This window comes from Anomaloglossus baeobatrachus, chromosome 8 (genome assembly GCF_048569485.1).
Source record: "Anomaloglossus baeobatrachus isolate aAnoBae1 chromosome 8, aAnoBae1.hap1, whole genome shotgun sequence".
Classification (NCBI taxonomy): Eukaryota; Metazoa; Chordata; class Amphibia; order Anura; family Aromobatidae; genus Anomaloglossus; species Anomaloglossus baeobatrachus.
Genome location: NC_134360.1, coordinates 197,025,248 through 197,052,205, shown reverse-complemented (window position 1 = coordinate 197,052,205; position 26,958 = coordinate 197,025,248). Strand labels below are relative to the sequence as shown.

Here is a 26,958-nt window from a genome sequence, read left to right as displayed (position 1 = left end):
GTGTTTGTGCAAGGGCCTACCTGTGACTACCTGGCTAGTCCAGGGCGTCACACTTATTACTCGGGTCAGCTTATACTTGAGTATATATGATATATCACAAACTCTATATTTTAACTGGAAAAGTTGGGGGTCCTCTTATATGCCCAGTCGTCTTATACGCCGGAAAATATGGTAAGTGTTCTAATAGGATTCAAGTTGCCTGCTCACTGAAAGGGATAATAGATCCAGTACTTGTCTTTCTTGGAATCCCTGGACTCCAATAAACCTTTCCCCACAAAGGGAATTAGTAGCAGACAGACTACACTACGTCACAGCAGAAAAACTGAACTCTCATGTCAGGTCAAACTGACATCCTAGTGTGAGCTGTATGGAATCTTCTGGAACTGTTTACAGACCTTCTGTAAAAGGTAGAGTTGAGCGCGGTTCGTGGTTCGTGGTTCTCCAGTTCGCGGCTCGAGTGATTTTGGGGCATGTTCTAGATCGAACTAGAACTCGAGCTTTTTGCAAAAGCTCGGTAGTTCTAGAAACGTTCGAGAACGGTTCTAGCAGCCAAAAAACAGCTAAATCATAGCTTGGTTTCTGCTGTAATAGTGTAAGTCACTCTGTGAATCAAACTATTATCACATTTCAGTGTATAGTGTGCGTGAACAGCGCCTTCAGATCACTGCTGTTTCTATAATGGCGATCGCCATTTTTTTTTTTTTTTTTTTCTTGTCTTCCTTCCCTAAGCGCGCGCGTCTTGTGGGGCGGGCCAGCATGTCAGCCAATCCCAGACACACACACAGCTAAGTGGACTTTGAGCCAGAGAAGCAACGGCATGTGTGATAGGATCTGCATGTCACATGTCCCTGCATTATAAAACCGGACATTTTCTTCACGGACGCCATTATCTGCCTTCTGCGTCTTTGGTGTCAGACATCACTGTCGCAGCTCCGTCTTCCTGAGTCCTATAGCCGATACAGCTGTATGCGCTGCATACACAGCGTTAGACAGCTTAGGGAGAGCACTTTATAGCAGTCCTTTTAAGGGCTCCAACCGGCAGGGTCAGAGAGCCATAGGTGACAGGTCCTGCAAACAGCAACAGCGTCTGTGTAGCCCAGGTCAGGGATTTCCTACCTGCATTTCACCATTAGGAGGGAATAGAAAGGCAGGCTTCCATTCCTCTACCCAGAGCACCACAATCCTGCCACTGTACCCTCTTGTCCTCTGCACACTCCAACTGATAACTAAGCCATTATACTAGCAAACACTCAGTGTACCTAGTGGCATCCTATACGTGGCTATTGGACTTTGCTATAGTCCCACTACTGCAAAGACATTTGCAGAGCGCGTCTGCCTGCATTGCACACTACAACTCATTCTAACCAAGCCATTATACTAGCAAACACTCAGTGTACCTAGTGGCATCCTATACGTGGCTATTGGACTTTGCTATAGTCCCACTAGTGCAAAAACATTTGCAGAGCGCGTCTGCCTGCATTGCACACTACAACTCATTCTAACCAAGCCATTATACTAGCAAACACTCAGTGTACCTAGTGGCATCCTATACGTGGCTATTGGACTTTGCTATAGTCCCACTAGTGCAAAGACATTTGCAGAGCGCGTCTGCCTGCATTGCACACTCCAACTCATTAAAACCAAGCCATTATACTAGCAAACACTCAGTGTACCTAGTGGCATCCTATACGTGGCTATTGGACTTTGCTATAGTCCCACTAGTGCAAAGACATTTGCATAGCGCGTCTGCCGGCATTGCACACTCAAACTCATTTTAACTAAGCCATTATACTAGCAAACACTCAGTGTACCTAGTGGCATCCTATACGTGGCTATTGGACTTTGCTATAGTCCCACTAGTGCAAAGACATTTGCATAGCGCGTCTGCCTGCATTGCACACTCAAACTCATTTTAACTAAGCCATTATACTAGCAAACACTCAGTGTACCTAGTGGCATCCTATACGTGGCTATTGGACTTTGCTATAGTCCCACTAGTGCAAAGACATTAGCAGAGCACATCTGCCTGCATTGCACACTACAACTCATTCTAACCAAGCCATTATACTAGCAAACACTCAGTGTACCTAGTGGCATCCTATACGTGGCTATTGGACTTTGCTATAGTCCCACTAGTGCAAAGACATTTGCAGAGCGCGTCTGCCTGCATTGCACACTCCAACTCATTAAAACCAAGCCATTATACTAGCAAACACTCAGTGTACCTAGTGGCATCCTATACGTGGCTATTGGACTTTGCTATAGTCCCACTAGTGCAAAGACATTTGCATAGCGCGTCTGCCTGCATTGCACACTCAAACTCATTTTAACTAAGCCATTATACTAGCAAACACTCAGTGTACCTAGTGGCATCCTATACGTGGCTATTGGACTTTGCTATAGTCCCACTAGTGCAAAGATATTAGCAGAGCACATCTGCCTGCATTGCACACTCCAACTTTTTTAAACTAAGCAATTTTACTAGCAAACACTCAGTGTACCTAGTGGCATCCTAAACGTGGCTATTGGACTTTGCTATAGTCCCACTAGTGCAAAGACATTTGCAGAGCACGTCTGCCTGCATTGCACACTACAACTCATTGTTACTAAGCCATTATACTAGCAAACACTCAGTGTACCTAGTTGTATCCTAAACGTGGCTATTGTACTTTTGTCTATTCACAGTATTGGAACGATATTTGCAGCACGTCTGCCTGCATTGCACACTCTAACTTTTTTAAACTCAGCCATTTATAGTAGCAAACACTCAGTGTACCTAGTTGTATCCTAAACGTGGCTATTGTACTTTTGTCAATTCACAGTATTGGAACGTTATTTGCAGCACGTCTGCCTGCATTGCACACTCAAACTTTTTTAAACTCAGCCATTTATAGTAGCAAACACTCAGTGTACCTAGTTGTATCCTAAACGTGGCTATTGTACTTTTGTCTATTCACAGTATTGGAACGATATTTGCAGCACGTCTGCCTGCATTGCACACTCTAACTTTTTTAAACTCAGCCATTATACTAGCAAACACTCAGTGTACCTAGTTGTATCCTAAACGTGGCTATTGTACTTTTGTCAATTCACAGTATTGGAACGTTATTTGCAGCACGTCTGCCTGCATTGCACACTCAAACTTTTTTAAACTCAGCCATTTATAGTAGCAAACACTCAGTGTACCTAGTTGTATCCTAAACGTGGCTATTGTACTTTTGTCTATTCACACTACTGCAAATCTATGTGCAGCACCTCTGCATGACAACCTCGTGCTCTGTTTTTAATAAGCTATAATGATAGCACAAAATACTGCCATTTTGTGGCATCATAGAACTGGCTGTTGTATTCCATTAGTGCCCCACTGGTGACAAGCTATTTCTAGCACCTCTACATCACACCCTCATGCACATTTAGCTACGCTAATGTTATAGCAAACTCATGGAATTCATTGCTGCATTTCATAATTCGGAGGGATAGAAAGTCAGGCTTCCTTTAGCTTTTCCTTCTGTTCATAGACAGCATCTCCAAGACAAATTTCCCCTCCACGTCTAAGTGTGGAGAGGCAGCTAGTGCGCATGCGTGTGCCGATGTACCCCAGCTGCAGCATAATTACAGTGTTTCGCCTAGTGAGTATGCTCAGCCTGACTGTGCCATTCCTGACGCTAAGTCTTCATTTCGGGATACAGCGCATGCTCCCACACTAAGTGTGAAAAGCCTCTTTGCACAGGTGCTTGCATTCTGTGCCGGGTCTAAGTCCTGTTTTGTGCCTAGACACCATGCTAAAGCTGATAGTCTTTTTTCAGAGACTGTATTTCATGCTACTGAGCATGCTCAGGCACTTCCTGCATCAGAGACTAGGTCCGGTAATGAACTCTTTGGCCCTGGCCCTGATGTGGGGGTCCCATATAGACCACAGGGCATCAGGTGTCCTCCCAAATGGCTTGCAGAGGCCCACACCTATGACTTGTCACCGCATTATTGATGGTCAGACGATGACTGGTGAGGTGTTTGGGTCATGGCAGCCATGAGGTCATCATTGAAGTTGCGTTTCCAAATAGGACGCTAGTTATGCCACTCATGACGTGTCACTCTGCTTTTGTCTCCAGGAGGTGCATTGTGGTTCACCCTGGTTTGGGGCGGACCCAGGTTATAAAAGGGGCTGGAGCCAACAAGGAGGTGCGCAGTCTTCTATTATGCTCCGAAAGAGCACACCTCCATGTGTTGAACCCATTGCGGCTTTAGGCCAGAGGTAGGCAGGGATAGGGTGGTGGATGCAGGCCACCACCACAGTTGGTAACGCAGAACGGTTAAGACCAGCTCCTGTCCTAACAGTCCTGCTTGTGCAGCCCAGTGGCATTAACAGGCCTGCTGCTGCTGATGCGCCTGCTGTCCACAGGTGTGGCCCCTACGCACACGGTCAGCGTACTCAATGGCCCCTGTGTTGTTAACAGGGAGTTCCTGGGCTGGGTGGGCATGTGGACCCTGTGACGCTAACAGGGCTCACAGTCTCCAGATCCGAATGGCGTCTAACTCGGTTCAGGCTACTATTAGTTTCATAGCCACACAGCTCTGTATCCTCCACCAAACCTTCAAGTTGCCAACCTCTCCTTTTCCAACTGGGAGCACGGTGGACACTGACTGCTGAAGGTGATATATACCTTTCTCTTTCTTTTCTTATTAATTTTTGTTATATAGCGGTCACAGATTATATACCACTTTATCCAAATCTGCCAGTCCCACTGTAACAGATGTTGTTTCTTCAGCAAATGTTACAGTTGTTTAACCACCAAATCCACGGACCAAAATTTTTTTCCCCTTTCCAACACACCTGTTCCCCTTTCCAACAGCATCTGTCCTTTTTCAACTCATTTTGGGATATGACCAAAAGTGCAACTGTGCAGGGACACCGTACTCAACGCCATCTCAGCACAGCAGCCATCCCTCGGTCCCTCCGATGTGGACAAGTAAAAGACCATTTCCTCCTATCCATGACAAAGTGTTGAGATTCACTCTGTGCAGCACTGGTGTTTAGTGGAAAAGTAGATCTAAGATTGCGTACCACATTCTGCAGATACTCCTGTATACGTGCGTCTATTTCTATGGCAGGAATTAGTTCGCCAAATTTTGTCTTGTACCGGGGATCTAACAGTGTGGCAACCCAGTATTCAGGATTACTTCAAATTCATACAATCCGAGGGTCATGTAGGTAGTGCAGCAAGAAGGCGCTCATGTGTCTTGTGCATCCAGGAGGACCAAGTCCTTGGTGTGTTGGTGGCAGAGAGGTGAGAATCGTGCATCCTTCCTCTGCCCTCTACCCACAACCTCGCACAACCGAAATGTGAGCAAGCTCTCACTCATCTGCTGAGTCTTCCATGCCCATCGCCAGTTCGTCCTCCATTTCTTCATGGGCTCCTGCACTTTCATCAACACTTTTTGCTGATACTATGCGCCCTTGTTAATCCCTCTCCCTCACCATGACTGCCGCATAGGTGCCGCTGACCATCTGGACCTCGTAGATCTTGTTATCCCTTCCGCATATGACTCCTCCTGTACTTCCTCCCCTTCCTCTTGTCCCAACACCTGACTCCGAATAATAATTACAGTGTGCTCCATCATGTAGATGACCAGAATTGTCACGCTGAGAATGACATTGCCAGTGCTAAACATCTTCGTCGACATTTCAAAACTGTGTAGCAGGGTGCATAGGTCCTTGATCTGACACCACTCCAGCAGCGTGATCTGCACCACCTCTGGATCAACTTATCCCAGGCTATATGTCTTACCGTATTTCAGCAGGGCTCTGCGGTGCTGCCACACACGCTGCAACATGTGCAGATTCCAATTCCTGCGTGTCGGAACATCGCATTTCCGGCGTTTAACTGCCAGACCCTAAGACTTCCGGAGTGATGAAAGTTGTTGAGCTGCTGTGTGCGCACGATGGAAGTGAGCACATAGCGAGCGTGCCCGCTGCACAAGGCCATGTAGGCCGTGATGGTGTTTTAAAAATTGCTGGAGAATTCGGATCAACACGTGAGCCATAAAAGGCACGTGTGTCACATTGCCCTGAGGATGGCCCGCAGCCAGGTTTGCATCATTGCCGCACACGGCTGTTAAGTCACCAACGGAGTCCGCTCCGTCAATTTGTACTCCGGTCGCCAGGTGACAACGTGTTCCTTTCATGAATAGTGCTGATGATGGGAGAGTAGTCGATGCCAGCGGCGCAGGTGGACGCAGGTTATGCTCACCCACTGGGCTGCATTACCTTGACAGATGCAGAATCTCTGGCTGAATGTAGCTGGTGGGTATCTCACAGATGAAATACCATCATTCAGCTACAACCAATGGGAAGACACCACACCCTTTTTTATGCCCATCCTGTCTGCAGACCACTGCCAGACATAGCTATGAACCTCTGGTTAATTTTACCCCCAGTTCAGTTTTATGATTTTGTGTGCTTGTTACCTGACTACTTTTCCTGCTTGCTGTTTATGTACCTTGTTGGCCGATACGCATTTCACCTCTGCTTGTTTTCTGATTAAGTCCTGGCCGTCCCATTCTGTTCCTGTTCCTCAATTAATGTTTTGACCCTGCCTGACTACTATTCTCTGTAATAGCGGTGTGACTCACATTTCCCATACATTTCAAAGTAAAACTTTGACCGCCTGATGGCATTGAGCTCTGCTGCCAGCATAGTAAGGAGGTGTGTGGTAGTCCTTGTGCGCAGTTGCAAGGAAGGGTGGCCTGACCACACAGGGTTTGCGCAAAGGTAGAGGACCCACACGAGGTTGAAGAGGCAGAAGCAGTGTATTAACTTCTACATACAGAACAAGGATTGAAACAACTCGTGGGGACGGCAAGACTTGTACAGCAGACCCTTCTCCATCTCTCACCATAGTTTGCCAGTGCCCAGTCAGTGACATGTAATGACCCTGTCTATGCTTACTGGTCCAAGTATCTGTGTTGAAATGCACCCTGTCGCACACAGATTTTCTCAAGGAAGTGGTGATGTTGTGTGCGACATGCCGGTGTAGCGCGGGCATGCTTTTCTTGGAGAAGCAGTGGTGATTGGGCATCTGGTACTGGGGCACAGCGACAGACATAAGGTCTGTAAAATCCTGTGTGTCCACTACGCGTAAAGGCAGCATTTCGGTAGCCAACAGCTTACAGAGGGATAGAGTCAACCACTTAGCTTTGTCATGGGTCGCAGTAAGTGGCCTTTTATTTGACCACATCTGAGGGACAGAGATCTGGCTGCTGTCTGTAGACGGTGTTGAGTAGGGTGTCCCTGGAAAAATGCAGGTTTGTGAGAAAAGTGCAGGCGGAGACATGATGTTGGCTTCATCTTGCCTTCAGATCTGTTCATCTTGTATCATTTTTAAAAAACACAGCAAGCAAGGGTTACTCCAAGCGGAGTCTCCCTTTTTTTCCAAAAATTGGGCCCCACACAGACACCTTATCAGTGGCAGCACTTGTGCCCTAGTTGCAAACAGGATGTTTTGATTTGCATCAAGCACATTCCAAATCCACAAGCATTTACTCTCCCCAGGATGACACAGGGGTAGTAAATTCCTTCTGGATCCATGACTTGTTCATTTTGATGAACGTCAGTCTGTCCACATTGTCACTGGACAGACGCGTGCGCTTATCTGTCAGCACACACCCAGCAGCACTGAAGACACGTTCAGAGACAACGCTGGCAGCTGGACACGACAAAATCTTCGAGGCGTAACTGGAGAGCTCTTGACATTTTTCTAGATTTGAAGCACAAAAGGAGCAAGGCTCCATTTGCAAAGTCATTGCATCGATGTTCATTTGGAGATACTCCTGTATCATCCTCTCCATCCGTTGACTATGTGTCAGACTTGTTGTCTCTGGTGGCCTTGCAAAGGAGGGTCTAAAAAAATTATGAAAAGATTCCATAAAATTGCTGTTACCAGCACCAGATACGGTCCTACTGGTACGGGTAGACTGTTGAAGATGACGAGGCCGTCCCATGTTTGTCAAGTTACAACTGGGAGAATCACTCCCTTCACCTGCACGGTTGTTTGGTGGAAAAGCCGAGCTAAGATCGAGTAACAGCTTCTGCTGATACTCCTGCATACGTGCGTCCCTTTCTATGGGTGGAATTATGTCACAAAATTTGGACTTGTCCCGGGGATCTAATAGTGTGGCAAGCCAGTAGTCATCATCACTTCTAATTTTGACAATACGAGGGTCATGTTGGAGGTAGTGCAACAAGAAGGCACTCATGTGTCTTGCGCAGCCATGCGCACCAAGTCCACGCTGTGTTTGTGGCATAGAGGTGCTAACCGTTCTTTCTTCCTCTGTCATCTCCCCCCAACCTCTTTCAACTGAAATTTGACCAAGGTCCCCCTCATCTGCTGAGTCTTCCATGTCCATGGACAGTTCGTCCTCCATATCTTCATGTCCTCCTGCACCTTCCTCAACATCTCACCTGCTACCATGCGCCCTTGTTGATCCCTGTCCCCCATGGTCCCATGCCTGCCGCGTTGGTGATGATGAACGTCTGGACCTTGGTGATGTTGTTGTGTCTTGCGCATATGAATCCTCCTGTAGTTCCTCCCCTTCCTGTTGTCCCACCCCCTGACTACGAATAGTGTTTAGCGTGTGCTCCAGCATGTAAATGACTGTAATCGTCATGCTGATAATGGCATTGTCAGCGCTAAACATATTCGTCGCCATGTCGAAACTGTGCAGAAGGGTGCATAGGTCCTTGATCTGAGATCACTCCATCAGGGTGATCTGCCCCACTTCTGCATCTCGTTGGCCCAGGCTATACATCATGACGTATTGCACCAGGGCTCGCCGGTGCTGCCACAGTCGCTGTAACATGTGGAGAGTTGAATTCCAGCGTGTCGCCACATCGCATTTCAGGCGATGAACCGGCAGGCCGAAAGACTTCTGGAGCGATGCAAGTCGCTCAGGTGCGGCGGTTGAACGGCGGAAGTGAGCACTGCAGACAGTTTCCGTGCCCTGGTCAGAAGGCCATCTAGGCCGGGATAGTGTGTTAAAAATTGCTGGACAACAAGGTTAAACACGTGAGCCATACAAGGCACGTGTGTCACCTTGCCCAGGCGAAGGGCCGCACCCAGGTTTGCAGCATTGTCGCACACGGCCTTACCAGGCTGCAGGTTGAGTGGAGACAACCATTTATCAAAATCAGTCTCCAGAGCTGCCCACAACTCAGTCGCTGTGTGACTCCTATTTCAAAGACATGTCAAGCTAAAGACCGCCTGATGCCGTTGCGCTCTGCTACCAGCATAGTAATGAGGGGTGCGTGATTCCTTCTGCGCAGTGAGAACGCTGGTGGCCTGACCAGGCAGGCTTGGGGCGGAGGTGGAGGACCCAGATGAGGTGGAGGATGCAGAAGCAGTGGCGGAACTTGGACAGACAGAGGATTGACACACAAGTCGTGGGGACGGCAAGACTTGTGCAGCAGACCCTTCACCATCTATCACCATAGTTACCCAGTGGCCAGTCAGCGACATGTAACGTCCCTGTCCATGCTTACTGGTCCAAGTATCGGTGGTGAAATGCACCCGTTCACACACAGAGTTTCTCAAGGAAGCGGTGATGTTGTGTGCGACATGCTGGTGTAGCGCGGGCACACCTTTCTTAGAGAAGTAGTGGCGACTAGGCATCTGGTACTGGGGCACAGCGACAGACATAAGGTCTCTAAAATCCTGTGTGTCCACTAGGCGGAAAGGCAGCATTTCTGTAGTCAACAGCTTACAGAGGGATAGAGTCAACCTCTTCGCTTTGTCATGGGTCGCAGGAAGTGGCCTTTTATTTGACCACATCTGAGGGACAGAGATCTGGCTGCTGTGTGTAGACGGTGTTGAGTCGGGTGTCCCTGGAAAAATGCAGCTTTGTGAGGAAAGTGCAGGCGGAGACATGATGTTGCCTTCATCCAAAGTTGGTGCTATCGATGTCTGAGAGAGCTGTACACACTCACTTGTTTCCCCTTCCAAACCAACTGACGACCTACCAAGCAAACTGCCTGTTGCGGTTACAGTGGTGGAAGTTGTGGGTGGAAAAACAGGTGTGACAGCTGTCCCCACAGTCCTAGAAGATGACGAGCGCGCGGATGCACTGGAAGGGGCAGGCGGTGGATGGTTCGCTCCGCTAGGCCGCATTGCAGCACGGTGAGCTTCCCATCGGGCCATATGATATTTATTCATGTGACGATTCATGGAAGAAGTTGTCAAACTGCTGAGGTTTTGACCTCTACTAAGAGAACCATGACAAATTTTACAGATCACATAATTTGGGCGATCTTTTTCTATGTCAAAAAAGGACCTGGCTAGGCAAGGCTTAGAGGCCATGCGACCTGTTGATCCACCCCGAATAATGCTCAGAGGCAGAGTGGTGGCTGAGGATGCAGTTGTAGACGTGCTACCAGTGCTCCGACTGTGTCCAGGAAGGCGCCAGGTTACTTCGACGTCGGTTGCATCCTCCTCCACCGCCTCTGTTGACCTCCTCGAGTGTCTGACTGTGGGTTGACAGTAGGTGTGATCTAGAACTTAATCATCAATTGTTGTGTTTGCACTCCCCTACCCCTCAGACCGAGTTTCTTCTTGCCCTGACCGAATATTTAAGTTGTCATCCCAATCGGGTATCTGCGTCTCATCTTCATCAGTATGTTCCTCATTGCCTATAACCACAGTTGTTGGAAAGGCAGCATTTTGGTAGCCAACAGTTTGCATATGATGAAAGTCAACCTCCAAGCCATTTCATGCCCTTCTAAAAGCATGTAAAACACAGCGAGGGGACTCCAACCACAGTCTCCCTCGTTGCCACTAACTGGGCCACACACACCCCACTTGACTGGCATCGGTTGAGCCCCCTTTTGAAAAAGAAAAAGATGCTTTGCATGAAGCACTCTCAAAAATACGCGTGCCTTTCCCGTCCCCTGGCTGACCCAGGGGAAGAAAAGTCCTCTGAGAGCCATGACTTGTTCATCTTGGTTCTTTTAGAGACACAGCGAGGGGACTCCAACCACAGTCTCCCTCGTTGCCACTAACTGGGCCACACACACCCCACTTGACTGGCATCGGTTGAGCCCCCTTTTGAAAAAGAAAAAGATGCTTTGCATGAAGCACTCTCAAAAATACGCGTGCCTTTCCCGTCCCCTGGCTGACCCAGGGGAAGAAAAGTCCTCTGAGAGCCATGACTTGTTCATCTTGGTTCTTTTAGAGACACAGCGAGGGGACTCCAACCACAGTCTCCCTCGTTGCCACTAACTGGGCCACACACACCCCACTTGACTGGCATCGGTTGAGCCCCCTTTTGAAAAAGAAAAAGATGCTTTGCATGAAGCACTCTCAAAAATACGCGTGCCTTTCCCGTCCCCTGGCTGACCCAGGGGAAGAAAAGTCCTCTGAGAGCCATGACTTGTTCATCTTGGTTCTTTTAGAGACACAGCGAGGGGACTCCAACCACAGTCTCCCTCGTTGACACTAACTGGGCCACACACACCCCACTTGACTGGCATCGGTTGACCCCCCCTTTTGACAAAGAAAAAGATGCTTTGCATGAAGCACTCTCAAAAATACGCGTGCCTTTCCCGTCCCCTGGCTGACCCAGGGGAAGAAAAGTCCTCTGAGAGCCATGACTTGTTCATCTTGGTTCTTTTAGAGACACAGCGAGGGGACTCCAACCACAGTCTCCCTCGTTGCCACTAACTGGGCCACACACACCCCACTTGACTGGCATCGGTTGACCCCCCCTTTTGACAAAGAAAAAGATGCTTTGCATGAAGCACTCTCAAAAATACGCGTGCCTTTCCCGTCCCCTGGCTGACCCAGGGGAAGAAAAGTCCTCTGAGAGCCATGACTTGTTCATCTTGGTTCTTTTAGAGACACAGCGAGGGGACTCCAACCACAGTCTCCCTCGTTGCCACTAACTGGGCCACACACACCCCACTTGACTGGCATCGGTTGACCCCCCCTTTTGACAAAGAAAAAGATGCTTTGCATGAAGCACTCTCAAAAATACGCGTGCCTTTCCCGTCCCCTGGCTGACCCAGGGGAAGAAAAGTCCTCTGAGAGCCATGACTTGTTCATCTTGGTTCTTTTAGAGACACAGCGAGGGGACTCCAACCACAGTCTCCCTCGTTGCCACTAACTGGGCCACACACACCCCACTTGACTGGCATCGGTTGAGCCCCCTTTTGAAAAAGAAAAAGATGCTTTGCATGAAGCACTCTCAAAAATACGCGTGCCTTTCCCGTCCCCTGGCTGACCCAGGGGAAGAAAAGTCCTCTGAGAGCCATGACTTGTTCATCTTGGTTCTTTTAGAGACACAGCGAGGGGACTCCAACCACAGTCTCCCTCGTTGCCACTAACTGGGCCACACACACCCCACTTGACTGGCATCGGTTGACCCCCCCTTTTGACAAAGAAAAAGATGCTTTGCATGAAGCACTCTCAAAAATACGCGTGCCTTTCCCGTCCCCTGGCTGACCCAGGGGAAGAAAAGTCCTCTGAGAGCCATGACTTGTTCATCTTGGTTCTTTTAGAGACACAGCGAGGGGACTCCAACCACAGTCTCCCTCGTTGCCACTAACTGGGCCACACACACCCCACTTGACTGGCATCGGTTGAGCCCCCTTTTGAAAAAGAAAAAGATGCTTTGCATGAAGCACTCTCAAAAATACGCGTGCCTTTCCCGTCCCCTGGCTGACCCAGGGGAAGAAAAGTCCTCTGAGAGCCATGACTTGTTCATCTTGGTTCTTTTAGAGACACAGCGAGGGGACTCCAACCACAGTCTCCCTCGTTGCCACTAACTGGGCCACACACACCCCACTTGACTGGCATCGGTTGAGCCCCCTTTTGAAAAAGAAAAAGATGCTTTGCATGAAGCACTCTCAAAAATACGCGTGCCTTTCCCGTCCCCTGGCTGACCCAGGGGAAGAAAAGTCCTCTGAGAGCCATGACTTGTTCATCTTGGTTCTTTTAGAGACACAGCGAGGGGACTCCAACCACAGTCTCCCTCGTTGCCACTAACTGGGCCACACACACCCCACTTGACTGGCATCGGTTGAGCCCCCCTTTTGACAAAGAAAAAGATGCTTTGCATGAAGCACTCTCAAAAATACGCGTGCCTTTCGCCTCCCCTGGCTGACCCAGGGGAAGAAAAGTCCTCTGAGAGCCAGGTCCACATTGTCAGTGGACAGACACGTGTGCTTATCTGCCAGCAGACCCCCAGCAGCACTGAAGACAGGTTCCGAGAGAACGCTGGCTGCAGGACACGACAAGATCCTCAAGGCGTACGTGGCGAGCTCAGGCAATTTATCCAGATTGGAAGCCTAAAATGAGCAGGGCTCAAGTTGCACAATAATGGAATCGATGTTTCTTTGCATATACTCATATATCTGTGTGTCTCCCTCTTTTTCCTTGTCCAGCTGTTTTGTTTTCACATGAGTATATGTCCTTGTCACTTTCCCATGTGTTTGTGTTATGTTGTGAGTTGTTTGTCACCTTTTGGACACCTTTCAGGGTGTTTTCTAGGTGTTTTACTGTGTTTGTGATTGCCTGCCATTGTTTCCTATGGGCTCGAGTTCGGTTCGTCGAACGTTCGACGAGCCGAACTCGAGCCAGACCCCCCGTTCGGCGAACCGCCTCGAGCCGAACCGGGACCGGTTCGCTCATCTCTAGTAAAAGGTACTGTAAATACTCACTGTTCTGACTCTGGCTGATTATTCCCTATTGCACCATCCTTGCTCCAACTTCCCCTGGAACTGACCCTAGTTGGGGGGAAAAGGGATAACCCTCTGGCACTGCTCATCATCACCTAACTCCTGGTGACCTTCAGCAGTGCCCGGTCATACCCAGGCCGAATAACTCAACTGATGACACAAACTGTTTATTTGTTTACTTATTTTTCTCTCTCTTTTTATAGTATTTTAACTATATAAATAGCCTGGCGCGTGTGCCCGGTCAGGTGTAATCAGCACTCGAACTGCCATGCACCAGTCCTGTCACACAAGAGGCCAACTGGTGGTGACACAGATGCTTTCCTGGCGTCATGAACAGGATCTTGTACGCTGAAAGTCCCGCAGCAACTGGAGCGGTGAGTTACACCCCTGCAGGGGTTAACAAGTGGGGAGATATCTAATCCCAGCAACGCTCAAGTGGTGGTAGCTGTGGTTCCCATATTGTCGCTAACCATGCCTTATATATCGGGTGCAATTGAAACGCCCACGCCGGGGATTGCAGGGCTCGCACGGTCACCGGGCCGGTGGTATTCGGGGTCAGGCTGTGAGTGGCCCGACCTGGCTTCCGTGACCCCCGGCGGGTTTCAATAAAAGGAAAGTCCGACCGTCAGTCCAGTGTTACAAGGGGGACGGAAGGAGGGTAACGGGGTCCCTGGGGGGGGCTTGCCATCGCTCTTCCCCAGGATATGGTACGGGACGGGGATGGGGGGTGCTTGCAGCGCCACCCGTGGTTTGCGGCCAGGTGTTAAGCCGCCGCTGCGCGGTCTCTCTCCGGTGCAGGTGTTACGGGCAGCCGGATGGAATCGCTCCCCACGGGTGGAGCAGGGGAGCCCCGGGAGGTTAATGAGACCCAGGGCAACAGTCCTCAGGGACACCGGGGGCACAGTGCGGCGGCATTACTCACAGCAGTCAAGGTGTGCGGTTCCAGTTGTTCTTTATTTAAAGTCCGTTTCACATCGCACCCGGGTGCTGGTCCTCGCCGCCTGTAGCCTTTGGTCGGTCCCGGGCAGGTAGGAGAAAGGGGTGTCCGGTGAGGTGTTCTTGGGGTCTCTCCCTTTCGGTGCGTTAGTGCCGTCCCCGTGGCATAGAGCATCTTGGGAACTCGCCGCCTCTCTGTCTCTCTCATCCCCGGTAGCGGACGTAACACAACCGCCACCGGGTACAACTTTCTCCAGGGAACCCTAGTCCTCAGCTCCATTCCCCTCCTCTTGGTTGTTGTCAGCCCTGGTCTTGTGGCATCTCCTCAGCAGGAGCTGTCCTGTGTATGTCTGCACTCTTCTGCAGTCTCTGACGTTCTGCCTAAAACTTCTGTGTGCTCTACACTAAGCTCACTCCTTCAGGCCCCCCTCCCCTTGGTTGTCATGGGGACCTGCCTGTGTCCAGCCACCTGCTCATTAAGGAGACAGGATGAGTCATGGACCCAAAACTTCATACTGCAAAAGCTATTAACCCCTTCCTGCCAGTGTGATGTGAGTGTGTGTTGTGGGGACTCTTCTTCCTTCTGCCCGGGGAAAAATGGGGTAACATTTAATACCCTGTAACAACCCATTTACAGGGGCGTTACACAATATGGATGCTACAGTAAACAGGTAAATCTCACACCTTAAGCACCTTCAAGGAGAAGCTGCACATGATGTCTCTGCAAAACCCATATACTGTATGGACTTCACTCAGTTTAAAGACAGAGCATCCTGTGGGAATCCACCTATGTCTGCACTGAGCCAGTTAACCATCCGGCAGTTATGTACCACCAGGAGGCAGTGTCCTCATCCCAAGTGCCTGTAGCACCGTACACCCAAACCCACGTTGATGAGCCTTCTGCAGATTTATGTCTGCAAGTACAGGAACTGACTAAGCATGTGGTTACTTTATGTAAAATTGTATACATTTGTTCCAGAAGAAGCAGGCGTTGTCCCGTGAAACGGCTGTTGATGGTCAGGCTACCAGGTCCCCCTGTACCCCTGAATCACCAATTCTGAAGGGGTAAGTGTTATCTCCTGATGCCTTTTTCATTGCATAGTATTGACACTGGTCAGTTTATTAGATTAAATTATTTATGCATAGTGGCACTTTATTGTTACCCCAATACCTGATGTGCTTTTTCCAGTTAGGGATTAATGTTATCTTGAGGTAACTTTACCACTTCCATATGTTTTTGATACTAGTAATTTTTCTAATTTTTCCAGTTTATATCAGTACATATGTGGTGCCCTGGACTAGCCAGGTCGTCACAGGTACTACAACATACACCCCCACCCTGAGACAGGCACATCAGCCAGACACAAAATCCTTGTTGCCTCCCTCCAGGGGCTGATATCCACACCAGGTGGGGTGGAGCCATGCGGTTTGCCCCACCCACTGAGGAGTTCACAGTCCTGGAGGCGGGAGAAGGCAGTCAGAGTGGAGAGTTCAGTTAGGGAAGTGGTAAGAGAGGAGCAAACTGACCGTGTCCGGGTGTGTGGCCTGGGCACCAAGAGCAAGGTTGGCAGACGGTGGTGGCCGTCTGCAGGAGAGGCAGATCAACGCGGAACCGTAGGACCGGGGACGGGCGGTGGCCCGCCGGTACCAAACCGGGGAGCAAAGTGAAGCCAGCACACACAGGCAGGGCCTACGGACCCCGTCCAGGCTTGGAGTCGCCATTAGAGGTCAAATCCGTCAGTGACCGGAACCCCAGGGGTTTCCTAACAGCTAAGACCCGATTGAAGACAACTGTCCAACCAACAGAAGGAAATACAGCTACCGCCACAGCTAGAGTTCCAAGGGCCAGAGCCTGCGGGCAAAAGGGCTCCTCCGGCACATACACACGCCGGGGAGTGGGTTACCGGTGGGAATCCATTGGGACCGAACATACACAAAGGTGCAGGGAAAGGCAGCTACCACTAACCGTCCAGGAGAAGCCACAGCAGCCGGCTGCGGGACCCGTCCATCCAGACGTTTGGTTTACCAGAGACTTTGCATAACCTTGTGGCTGAGTGAGTACTACCGTGCCGTTTGGCACCGCGCTGCGCAGTCCAAGCGACCCTGCACCCATCCAACCCTGCCTCCCTGTCATCTTACCGGGCCCCGGGACCACCAACCCCTACCCATGGAGGGGAAAACAACATCCCAGCTGCTCCCTGCCATCACTCCCGGGATCCCAGTCACCAGCAGCGGTGGTGCCCAACCTCACAACAACCCGTGGGTGGCGTCACGGACCAAATCCCCAAACCAAACTACCCCCTTTCACTCACGGGCGAGGAGCGCCGCTCGAGTCCCCAGATCCAGCCCACCGTTCGAGCCACTGAGCAGCCATCGCAGCAGCACCGGACCCGAGCATTAGCGAGCGCAGCGGCGTCCTTCCCCGCCCACGACAACTTGGCATCACGAACAGGATCTTACCGTTCTGCCGGCTGGTAGAAGTGCGCCTTGTGCCCCGCCTGCGGTGTCCGGCCAAAAAATTTCAGAATCCGCCATCTTGGGCGCCAAGATTTTCCCGCTCGAGCGTCTTCTCGAGCAGTGGAGGCACGAAAGCCGAAGCCCCGCCCCTGAAGAGGAGGTGCCGAGAAAAGACCAAGGGGGGACGGATGGCGTCCGGCCACATGTAAACCGAGGCCATAAAAGCAGGGACCCCAAGACTCTGTAAACAACCCGGTTCCTGAAACCCTGAAGCCGCGACACCATGTCAGCCCCGCCTGCACCGCCCGAGGCCCAGCAGCCCGCGCCCGGGACCGTGGCGTGGATGAGGGCCCGAGTAACTGAGTCTAACCAATGTCTTCGGAATTAGATACATCTCCTAGCGGAGCAGTGGACCTCGGTGGTCCACTGCACTCGGTTTTTTGGAAGCGCTGGTTGCGATTGCCCAGATGCACGTGATGGGAGCCGACGTGACGGAGCTGGTGAGTGACCCACGCCTCCATGTCCCACAGGGACCGGCCGCTGCGGCTGGGAGACCCGGTCCGATCCTAGCCCTTGTACCGTCCCTGCCACTACCCATGGGGCTCCCCAGCGCTAACCTGCCTGACCTGCTGCCCCGTGCTACGGCGGTGGGACCCGGTAACGACTCACCTGGCGCAGAGGAGAAGAAAGCCCCGGCAGTCCGCCTGGCCCTAGAGGGAGCGCCTGACCGTGAAGGGGTTAGGAGTGATGATTCCGGAGCTGATACAGAGCCAGTTTCGGAGTCCGAGGAAGCGGGTGAGAGTCTTCGTCACGGCAGTGGGCCGGTAGCTTTCTATGTCCCGCACACCGGTGGAAATGGATACCGGGCGGCCCTTTCCCAACAGGCCTGCCACCGCATGTTTGAAATATTGGCAGCGGAGGATGAGGCTACCTCAGAGGAAGAGTTGGAGTAAGGCAGCGGTTCCTCCGTTGCACCGTTGTCCCCGTTGGGACCGACAGTACCATTAACCTGTTAAGTGAATGACTGTGAATCCAACCGAGTAAATCATCTGATTATCCGTCCGAAGAGAACCGTCCCCATTGGGACTGGAGTTGTTGTCCCCTGATTAACCGTTGATTACCCCCCACCGTGCATAAGAAACTGCTTATGGACGTGCCGGAGAACTTGCAGGGCACCCACGAACTGGTGGGATTGTAAATATGTTGGGGCATGTTTCCGTTGCCGCCTCCGGAGAGGCTGATTTGGAGGATGGGCCTGGAGGAAAGAGATGGCCCAGGCCCGCCACTACCGCAATCGGTGGCAATCCTCCGGGGGTCAGGAGTCCCCCATGGACGTGGGGTCCCCTGAAGTGACAACCGGGTGCGAGGCACTGTACCCGTTCCCGCTTGGGCAGCCTGGATCTGGACTGGGGTCAAGGGGTGCTGCCCACTTCTTAGGGGCAGCATCAGGGCTAGGTTGCTTGGGTGGGAGAGCGGAAGCTGTCCGTTGTTATTAAAAATGGAAATATCTATGTGTTTTTGTAACGTTCAAGATGACCTGAAGTATGCTTAATGTTTACCGTTACATGTTATTTATTATTTTTACAGTTGAAAAGAAAAATAAAACCGGTGATGGATGGGCAGCCCGCGGACGGTCTGCATTTAACCAAGGGGGAATGTGGCGCCCTGGACTAGCCAGGTCGTCACAGGTACTACAACATACACCCCCACCCTGAGACAGGCACATCAGCCAGACACAAAATCCTTGTTGCCTCCCTCCAGGGGCTGATATCCACACCAGGTGGGGTGGAGCCAGGCGGTTGGCCCCACCCACTGAGGAGTTCACAGTCCTGCAGGTGGGAGAAGGAAGTCAGAGTTGAGAGTTCAGTTAGGGAAGTGGTAGGAGAGGAGCAAACTGACCGTGTCCGGGTGTGTGGCCCGGGCACCAAGAGCAAGGTTGGCAGACGGTGGTGGCCGTCTGCAGGAGAGGCAGATCAACGCAGAACCGTAGGACCGGGGACGGGCGGTGGCCCTCGGTACTGAACCGGGGAGCAAAGTGAAGCCAGCACACACAGGCAGGGCCTACGGACCCCGTCCAGTCTTGGAGTCGCCATTAGAGGTCAAATCCGTCAGTGACCGGAACCCCAGGGGTTTCCTAACAGCCAAGACCCGATTGAAGGCAACCGTCCAACCAACAGAAGGAAATACAGCTACCGCCACAGCTAGAGTTCCAAGGGCCAGAGCCTGTGGGCAAAAGGGATCCTCCGGCACATACACACGCCGGGGAGCGGGTTACCGGTGGGAATCCATCGGGACCGAACATACACAAAGATGCAGGGAAAGGCAGCTACCACTAACCGTCCAGGAGAAGCCACAGCAGCCAGCTGCGGGACCCGTCCATCCAGACGTTTGGTTTACCAGAGACTTTGCGTACCTTTGTGGCTGAGTGAGTACTACCGTGCCGTTTGGCACCGCGCTGCGCAGTCCAAGCGACCCTGCACCCATCCAACCCTGCCTCCCTGTCATCTTACCGGGCCCCGGGACCACCAACCCCTACCCACGGAGGGGGAAAACAACATCCCAGCTGCTCCCTGCCATCGCTCCCGGGATCCCCGTCACCAGCAGCGGTGGTGCCCAACCTCACCACAACCCGTGGGTGGCGTCACGGACCAAATCCCCAAACCAAACTACCCCCTTTCACTCACTGGCGAGGAGCGCTGCTCGAGTCCCCGGTTCCGGCCCACCGCTCGAGCCACCGAGCAGCCATCGCAGCAGCGCCGGACCCGAGCGTTAGCGAGCGCAGCGCAGCAGCGTCCTTCCCCGCCCGCGACACATATGGCCAGTGGCACTTTATTTATACTCTAACATCTTATATTTTGTTCCAGACATGTTCCCGGCAGAGAGGATCCAATTAGCCTTGAGCTCAGATGATCTTCCATGGCAGCAGCAAAAGAGGATGCCACCACAACAGCGACGGACGACTCACACTGGTAGGAGATCTACTGACCAATTTGAGCCTGCAGGATGACCCATCTGCAGATGATGCAAAAAGGTTGGTCATATTTAGAGCGAGTGTCCTTTAAGTGGGCAATCCTTGGATGACGGGCCCAACCCCTGGGAGTAAGACAGACTGGTCGAACAAACTAGAGAAGCATGTATCTTGGATGATGTCCATTTATATCATTTGTAATAGCCATGCTCTTCACCACCCTTCTTGACACTGGTTCGCAGGTAATCACAATGCCACGCAAACTGTACCAAAGATATTGGACTGACACTGATTTCACCCACCACCCTGATGGAGACTTGTCATTAATAGCAAGTAATGGTCAACCCTTGACACAGGTGGGATACATAGAGATTGTCATTAAGGTGGGGATGGTGGAACTTAAATCTCAAGGCCTTGTGGTAGTAGATGTGAAAAAAGGAGAATATAATTCTACCATAACTCTGGGCACAAATGTGATAGAAAATTGTTTAAGAAACGTCATCGCCATTTTGCAAAACATAGAGTCAGCCTATTACAAAGAGAAGCGTGCGCTCAATAAACAAATTAAGGCCCTCGTACAGCAACAGAAGGTGGAAATAACAGGTGGAAAGATTGGTACCATAAACCTATGTGCGCACTAGAAAAAGGATTTTTCTCAAGAAATTTCTTAAGAAATTTCTTGAGAGTGAAGGATTAGCGCGCCTGCGTTAAAAACATGCACCAATAACGCATCGAAAAACGCTTGCGATTTTACCGCGTTTTGGTACGTTTTTGGTGCGTTTTTTTGCAGGTTGGGTCCTGCATTTTTTAATGCTTTAACAGCAATAAATAAGATAGATGATAGATAGATAGATAGATAGCTACATGGACGGATAGATAAATAGATAGATAGATAGATAGATAGATAGATAGATAGATAGATAGATAGCTAAATAGATAATGGATAGATAGATACTGGATAGATGAATAGATGAATAGATAGATAGCTAGATAGATAATGGATAGATGGATATATATATAATGGATAGATAGATAGAAAGATAGATGATGGATAGATGAATAGATGAATAGATAGATAGCTAGATAGATAATGGATAGATAGATAGATAGGGAATAGATAGATAGATAGAGAATAGATAGATAGATAGATAAAAAGATGGATAGATGAATAGATAGATAATGGATAGATAGAAAGATGGATAGATAGATAGAGTCCCTGTGAGGACACACTGCAGTTCTCGCGAGCGGTAATGTGTTCACATTACCGACCGTGAGAAATGACCTGTAGTTACCCCTGCAGCATCGCTCACTGAATGAGGCTGTATTGAGTATGTGTCAGACATGGCTGGACGCAAGCGTCGTGGGACCTACGTGGATTACGTTGGAGCTGTGTGTTTGGGGGGGGGTTAATAAAGAGGTGAAAGAGGGGGCTTTTTGTGTTTTATTTAAAATAAAGGATTTTTCAGTGTGTGTTTATTCAGTTTACTTACAGGTTAATCATGGCAGCTGTCTCATAGACGCTGCCATGATTAAGCTTGGACTTAATGGCAGCGCATAGCTGCCATTAACTTGTTAATACCCCATTTTGCACCGCATCACGGCAAACGGGAAGAGCCGGTAACACGCCGGTGTGCCGCCCCCGTGCCAGCAGCCGAGCTACTCGGATCCGGATCCGCGGTGGCTCGAGGAGTCTCCAGACCCGGGGGTCATGCGGCCACTCAGATGAAGGAGGTTTTTACAGGGGATTGTGTTAAAGTTTGTGACGCCACCCGTGGTAGGTGGTAATTGGAGTACCACCACTGCAGTTGGGAGTACCCAGGGATGATGGAACGGGGCGGCCAGGTGTTGTGACACTCCATCGGTAGGGGGGAGTACCCCGGGCTTGGTGATAGTATGGGAGAGTGCCGTTGTGTGCGAAGGGGGTCATTTTCGTACTCACTCAGTCCATTAAGCTGACACCGACAACTGGATAAACCAAAGTTCTGGATACCGCTGCCGCTGAGGGGAGCTAGTTCGGGTCCCATCCCCAATGGTGCTGCCTGGTGATCCATGACCTTCCTCCTGGCACTAAGTTTACTTCTCTGTTGATCCTGGTAGTATGGAACTTGTCGGGTCCCGTTCCCCACTATGACTAAGTGTGGGAGCTTGCTCTCAGGGTTCACGCTTGGGATTTTCTGGATCGTTTTGGTGGAAAGTCCTATTTCCCTCATTGCGCTAGTACCCCGATTTTGGAGCTGGTGGAGAGTGGATCTTGAAGGCTCCGTTTTCGTTGGGTAAATTGTCAGGTTGCCTAAAATTACTCCCTGACCCCTAGGGAGTAACCCATTGTGCCCTGATCCCAGCCTGGTGATGGTGCAAGGCTGCCGGCTGTCCTCCACAACAATACCGTGCCCCTTGCCCCATCCCCTGCGACCGGGGGTTCAGCTACTCTAGGCCCAGACCACTGTCTGCCACGTAGATAGCTTCCTAGGAGCCCAGCTCCTGACCTCCTCTCTCCTTCACCTCCAAAACACTTCTCCTCACTACTACTGACACTCTTGACACTCTTGACCTCCCCTAACCAGCCCCCAAGTGGGCAGCCCTATCCCACTCAGGCCGTCCACTTGTGTGTCTGATGGGTGTGGTGCAGAGTGTACCTAGCACTTTAATTAGCTGATGTAGGCAACACCATGTAGTTGGGGACCCATAACCAAGAAGGAGGTGGATACTGCACGGGAGGGCAGATTGTATAATACCCTGTGACGACCAGATAGTCCAGGGGCGTCTCACCGGGACTGTCGCATATTGGATGCGACATTCTCGGGGCAGCGGCAGGCTGATATTCTTGGCTGTGGGGGTGGGCATTACCCATGGCCCTCGCCCTTCCCAGCCTGAGAATATCGGGCCGCCGCTGTGTGATTACCTTGGCTGGATGGTAAAAATACGGCGGAGCCCACATTTTTTTTTTTTTCGTTTTTTATATTTAAGGCTACTTTCACACTTGGGTCGTTTGGCATCCGTCACAATGTGTTGTGTGACGCATGTGACAGGTGCGTTGTAAATAGTGTGATAATAAAGGCAACGGATTCCTGTGAAATAACATGTTATATTAGTTTTCTTTAGCCGAGAAAGCGTGAGAGAGAGCCCCCATCATCACCGCACACGCAGGCACTACAGCCCCCATCGTCACTGCACACGCAGGCACTACAGCCCCCATCATCACTGCACATGCAGGCACTACCGCCTCCATCATCACCCCACACGCAGGCACTATCACCCCCATCATCACCGCACACGCAGGCACTACCGCCCCTATCATCACCGCATACACCCCGGCACTACCGCACCCATCATCACCGCACACAGCTCGGCACTACCCCCCCTATAATCACCACACACACGGCACTACCGCCCCCATCATCGCTGCACACACCCCGGCACTACCGCCCCATCATCACCACACACAACCTGGGACTACCGCCCCCATCATCACGGCACACACCCGGGCACTACCGCACCCATCATCACTGCACACACCCAGGCACTACTGCACCCATCATCACCGCACACACGCAGGCACTACCGCCCCCATCATCACCGCACACAACCCGGGACTACCGCCCCCATCATCACCGCACACACCTCGGCACTACCGCCCCCATCATCACTGCGCACACCGGCACTACCTCAGTGACATCCCCGCTCACAGCGCGATTCAGTTCAGTTGCTCCGTAGAGCTGATAGAGAGCGGTCATGGTCTGTGGCCACTCCTGTCAACTTCATGTAGCAGAGCTGGATGCATCGTGGGACCTCTGTGGATTACGTCGGACCTGGAGGGGTATTTGGGGATTTTAATAAAGTGGTGAGAGAGGGTGTATTTTTGTCTTATTTCAAATAAAGTATTTTTTCGGGTGTTTGTGTTTATTTACTTTCACTTACGCGTTAATCATTGGGGGTGTCTCAGACGTCTGCCATCATTAACCTAGGACTTAGTGGCAGATATGGGCTGCCATTAACTCCTTATTACCCCGATTGCCACCGCATCAGGGCAATTCGGGATGAGCCGAGTAGAGTCGCGGGACTGTCGCATCTAATGGATGCGGCATTTCAGGGCGGCTGCTGGCTGATATTTTTAAGCTGGGGGGCTCCTCATAACGTGAGGCTTCCCATCCTGAGAATACCAGCCTTCAGCCGTGTGGCTTTACCTTGGCTGGTATCAAAATTGGGGGGGACCGCACACCGTTTTTTTAAAATTATTTATTTATTGTACTGCACGATATAGATCCGCCCACCGGTGGCTGTGATTGGTTGCAGTGAAAACAGCTATCACTCAGCATGGGGGCGCGTCTGACTGCAACCGCTCATAGGCGCCGGTGGCCAGGGGAAGCAGGGAATACGAGATGGAATAATGAGAGGCCGGCATTTTCAAAAGAGAAGCTGCCAGAGCAGTGTATATATGTACGTTTATATGGACGTTTGATTTCTATGTGTATTATTTGTCTGTGTGTGATCTGTGTGTGTTTATTCTCTGCTCCGCTTCCTCTTCCTGTCATAATGACATCACTTCCCTGCAAAACGCAGGGCAGTGATTTATATTATGTCCCGAAAAACACGAAATAACGCGGGAATAACGTAGGAAAACGCAACGAAACGCACAGAATTTGCTACCTGCGCTATTCCCTGCAGTATTTCATGATTACATTACAGTCAATAGAGTGAAATAACGCAGTTAGCTGCAGAAAAGAAGTGACATGCTCATTCTTTTTCTCAAGAAAATCTACTGAAAGAATTTTCTTGAGAAAAAAACACCGTGTGCGCACAGCTAATTTTTTCTTCCATAGGTTTTACTGGGGAATGTCTGCAGAAAGGTTACGACTATTTTCTCAAGAAATTTCTGCAGCAAAAACGCAAAAAAAAGGTGGGTAAAAAGGCAGTGTGCGCACAGGGCCTAAGGGTGAGTGCTCTCCGTAGTGAGACTCTCATCTGGTAAAGAGCAGCCATAGGCGTCAGGGGCCGGTATTACCAGGTTCGGCTGGAGCCAGTCTATTCGGATAGCAGACCTACTGTTATGACAGCCAGGGGGATTGTGGATGTTAAAAAGAGCAGGGTTCCGGTTCACCTCCTGAACTGTGGGGAGGGGGAAGCTTGCTTACCCTGCTATGCCACTGTAGGCAAACTGTTTACAGTCAGCAACAATGATATTCAGGCTGCAGGACCCTTGAATTAGTCTGAATTGATGGATGACAACGGCTCCTTAGTTCAGTAAAAGATTCATGTTCGCATTGACTCCACTCCTCGACACCAGAAAGATGGGGTGTATCAAGCAGCCCAGAAGTACGAGCAGGTTTTCAGTATACACCCATTGGATTTTGGACAGGTAAAGGGCATTTGTCGCGGGCGGGGAGGAGGGTGTCAGCACTGCGCTCACCCCTCTGCTCGGGTCCGGCTGCTGCTGCTCAGTGGTGGCTCGAGCGGTGGGCCGGATCCCGGGGGTTCTCGAGCGGCGCTCCTCGCCCGTGAGTGAAAGGGGATTGGGTTGTGGGATATAGTCTATTGTCCGTGACGCCACCCACGGTTGTGGTGATTTGTTAGCACCACCGCTGCTCGGTGTGGGGATCCCGGGAGTGATGGTGTGAAGCAGCAAGTTGTTGTGTTGCCCCTCCGTGGGTAGGGGTTGGTGATCCCGGGGCCCAGTGATGAGGGGGGAGATGCAGGGCTTGGTGAGCGCAGGGATGCGGGGGCAGCGCTGTGCCTTGCGGCACTGTGGTACTCACTCAGCCTGAGACGTTGACACAGTTCTTGGTAAAACACACGGCTGGAAAGACGGTTCCCACGGACGGCTGCACTTGCTTTCCCCAGTAGGTGACGGTGATGTCCCTTTTCCTGCACCTAATGTTGTTGATGGTCTCGATGGGTTCCCACCGGTAACCCGCTCCCCGGCTTCAAGCTGGACCGGAGGAGCTCTACTCTTTGCCCGCAGGCGCTGGCCCTTAGAAACTGGTGCCCTGGCGGTGGCGGTGTCTCTACTGTAATGGTTGGGCTGTTGCCTTCAATCGGGACTTGGTTGTTGGGGGATCGACGTCCCCTTCACTGACGGATTTGGCAAAATATGGCGACTCCTAGCCTTGCCGGGGTCCGAGAGGCCCCTGCCCTGGTGCTGACTGTCCTTTGTACACTGCTCCAGACCGCCGGGCCACCACCCGTCCGCGGTCCTTCCAGGAACTTCCAAACGGTCACCCCTCCGGACAATCACCGCCGTTGCTGACCTTGCTGACTCTGTCCTGCACACAGCTGGACCAACTTCAGGCTTTTCTACTCTCACTTTTACTCCTTTTCTCCTTTGCTCCTCTACCACTTCACTTCCTTCTACTTTCACTTCCTTAACTCAACTCATGTTTACTCCTTCACTTCCCTAACTGATCTTCACTCAAGCCCTGCCTGGGCTAAACTTCCACTCCTCTCACTTCCTCCTCCAAACTCTATCTCTTCCCTGAGCTGACTGCCTGGTTCTTCCCGCCTCCAGAGCTGTGAACTCCTCGGTGGGCGGAGCCAACCGCCTGGCCTACCCCCTGGTGTGAACATCAGCCTCTGGAGGAAGGCAACAAGGATTTTGGGTTAGCTTTGATGTTCCTAACTGGGGTGTAGGGTGTGGTGGTGTGATGACCTGTGACCCCTGGCTTGCTCAGGGCGTCACACATTCAGCATAATATCCCCACAGGAAATCATCCACCTATCAAAGAAAGGCATCGTCCCATACCTCCTGCTTATTATCATTGTCCAAAAAGTATGCCAAAAGAAATGAAACAAACAGAAGTAATTAGGGATGGCTGCAGCCCTTGGGCAGTTCCCCTGATTTAAAAAAAGATGGGATAATGCGCATGTACGTAGATTACAG

At 51.0% G+C, this 26,958-nt stretch overlaps 1 protein-coding gene across 2 annotated transcripts in view; it reads left to right on the top strand.

Moving 5' to 3' along the window:
* Nucleotides 1-26,958, top strand: part of PLPPR4 (phospholipid phosphatase related 4) — a 196,080-nt gene that overhangs the window by 15,893 nt on the left and 153,229 nt on the right. The window contains exon 2 of one of the 2 annotated variants that reach the window (XM_075320074.1): nt 19,981-20,147. The exons of the other annotated variant lie outside the window; for it this stretch is intronic. The gene's annotated coding sequence lies outside the window, so the exon portion shown is untranslated. The remainder of the gene's footprint in view (nt 1-19,980; nt 20,148-26,958) is intronic. 2 annotated transcript variants of the gene reach the window in all.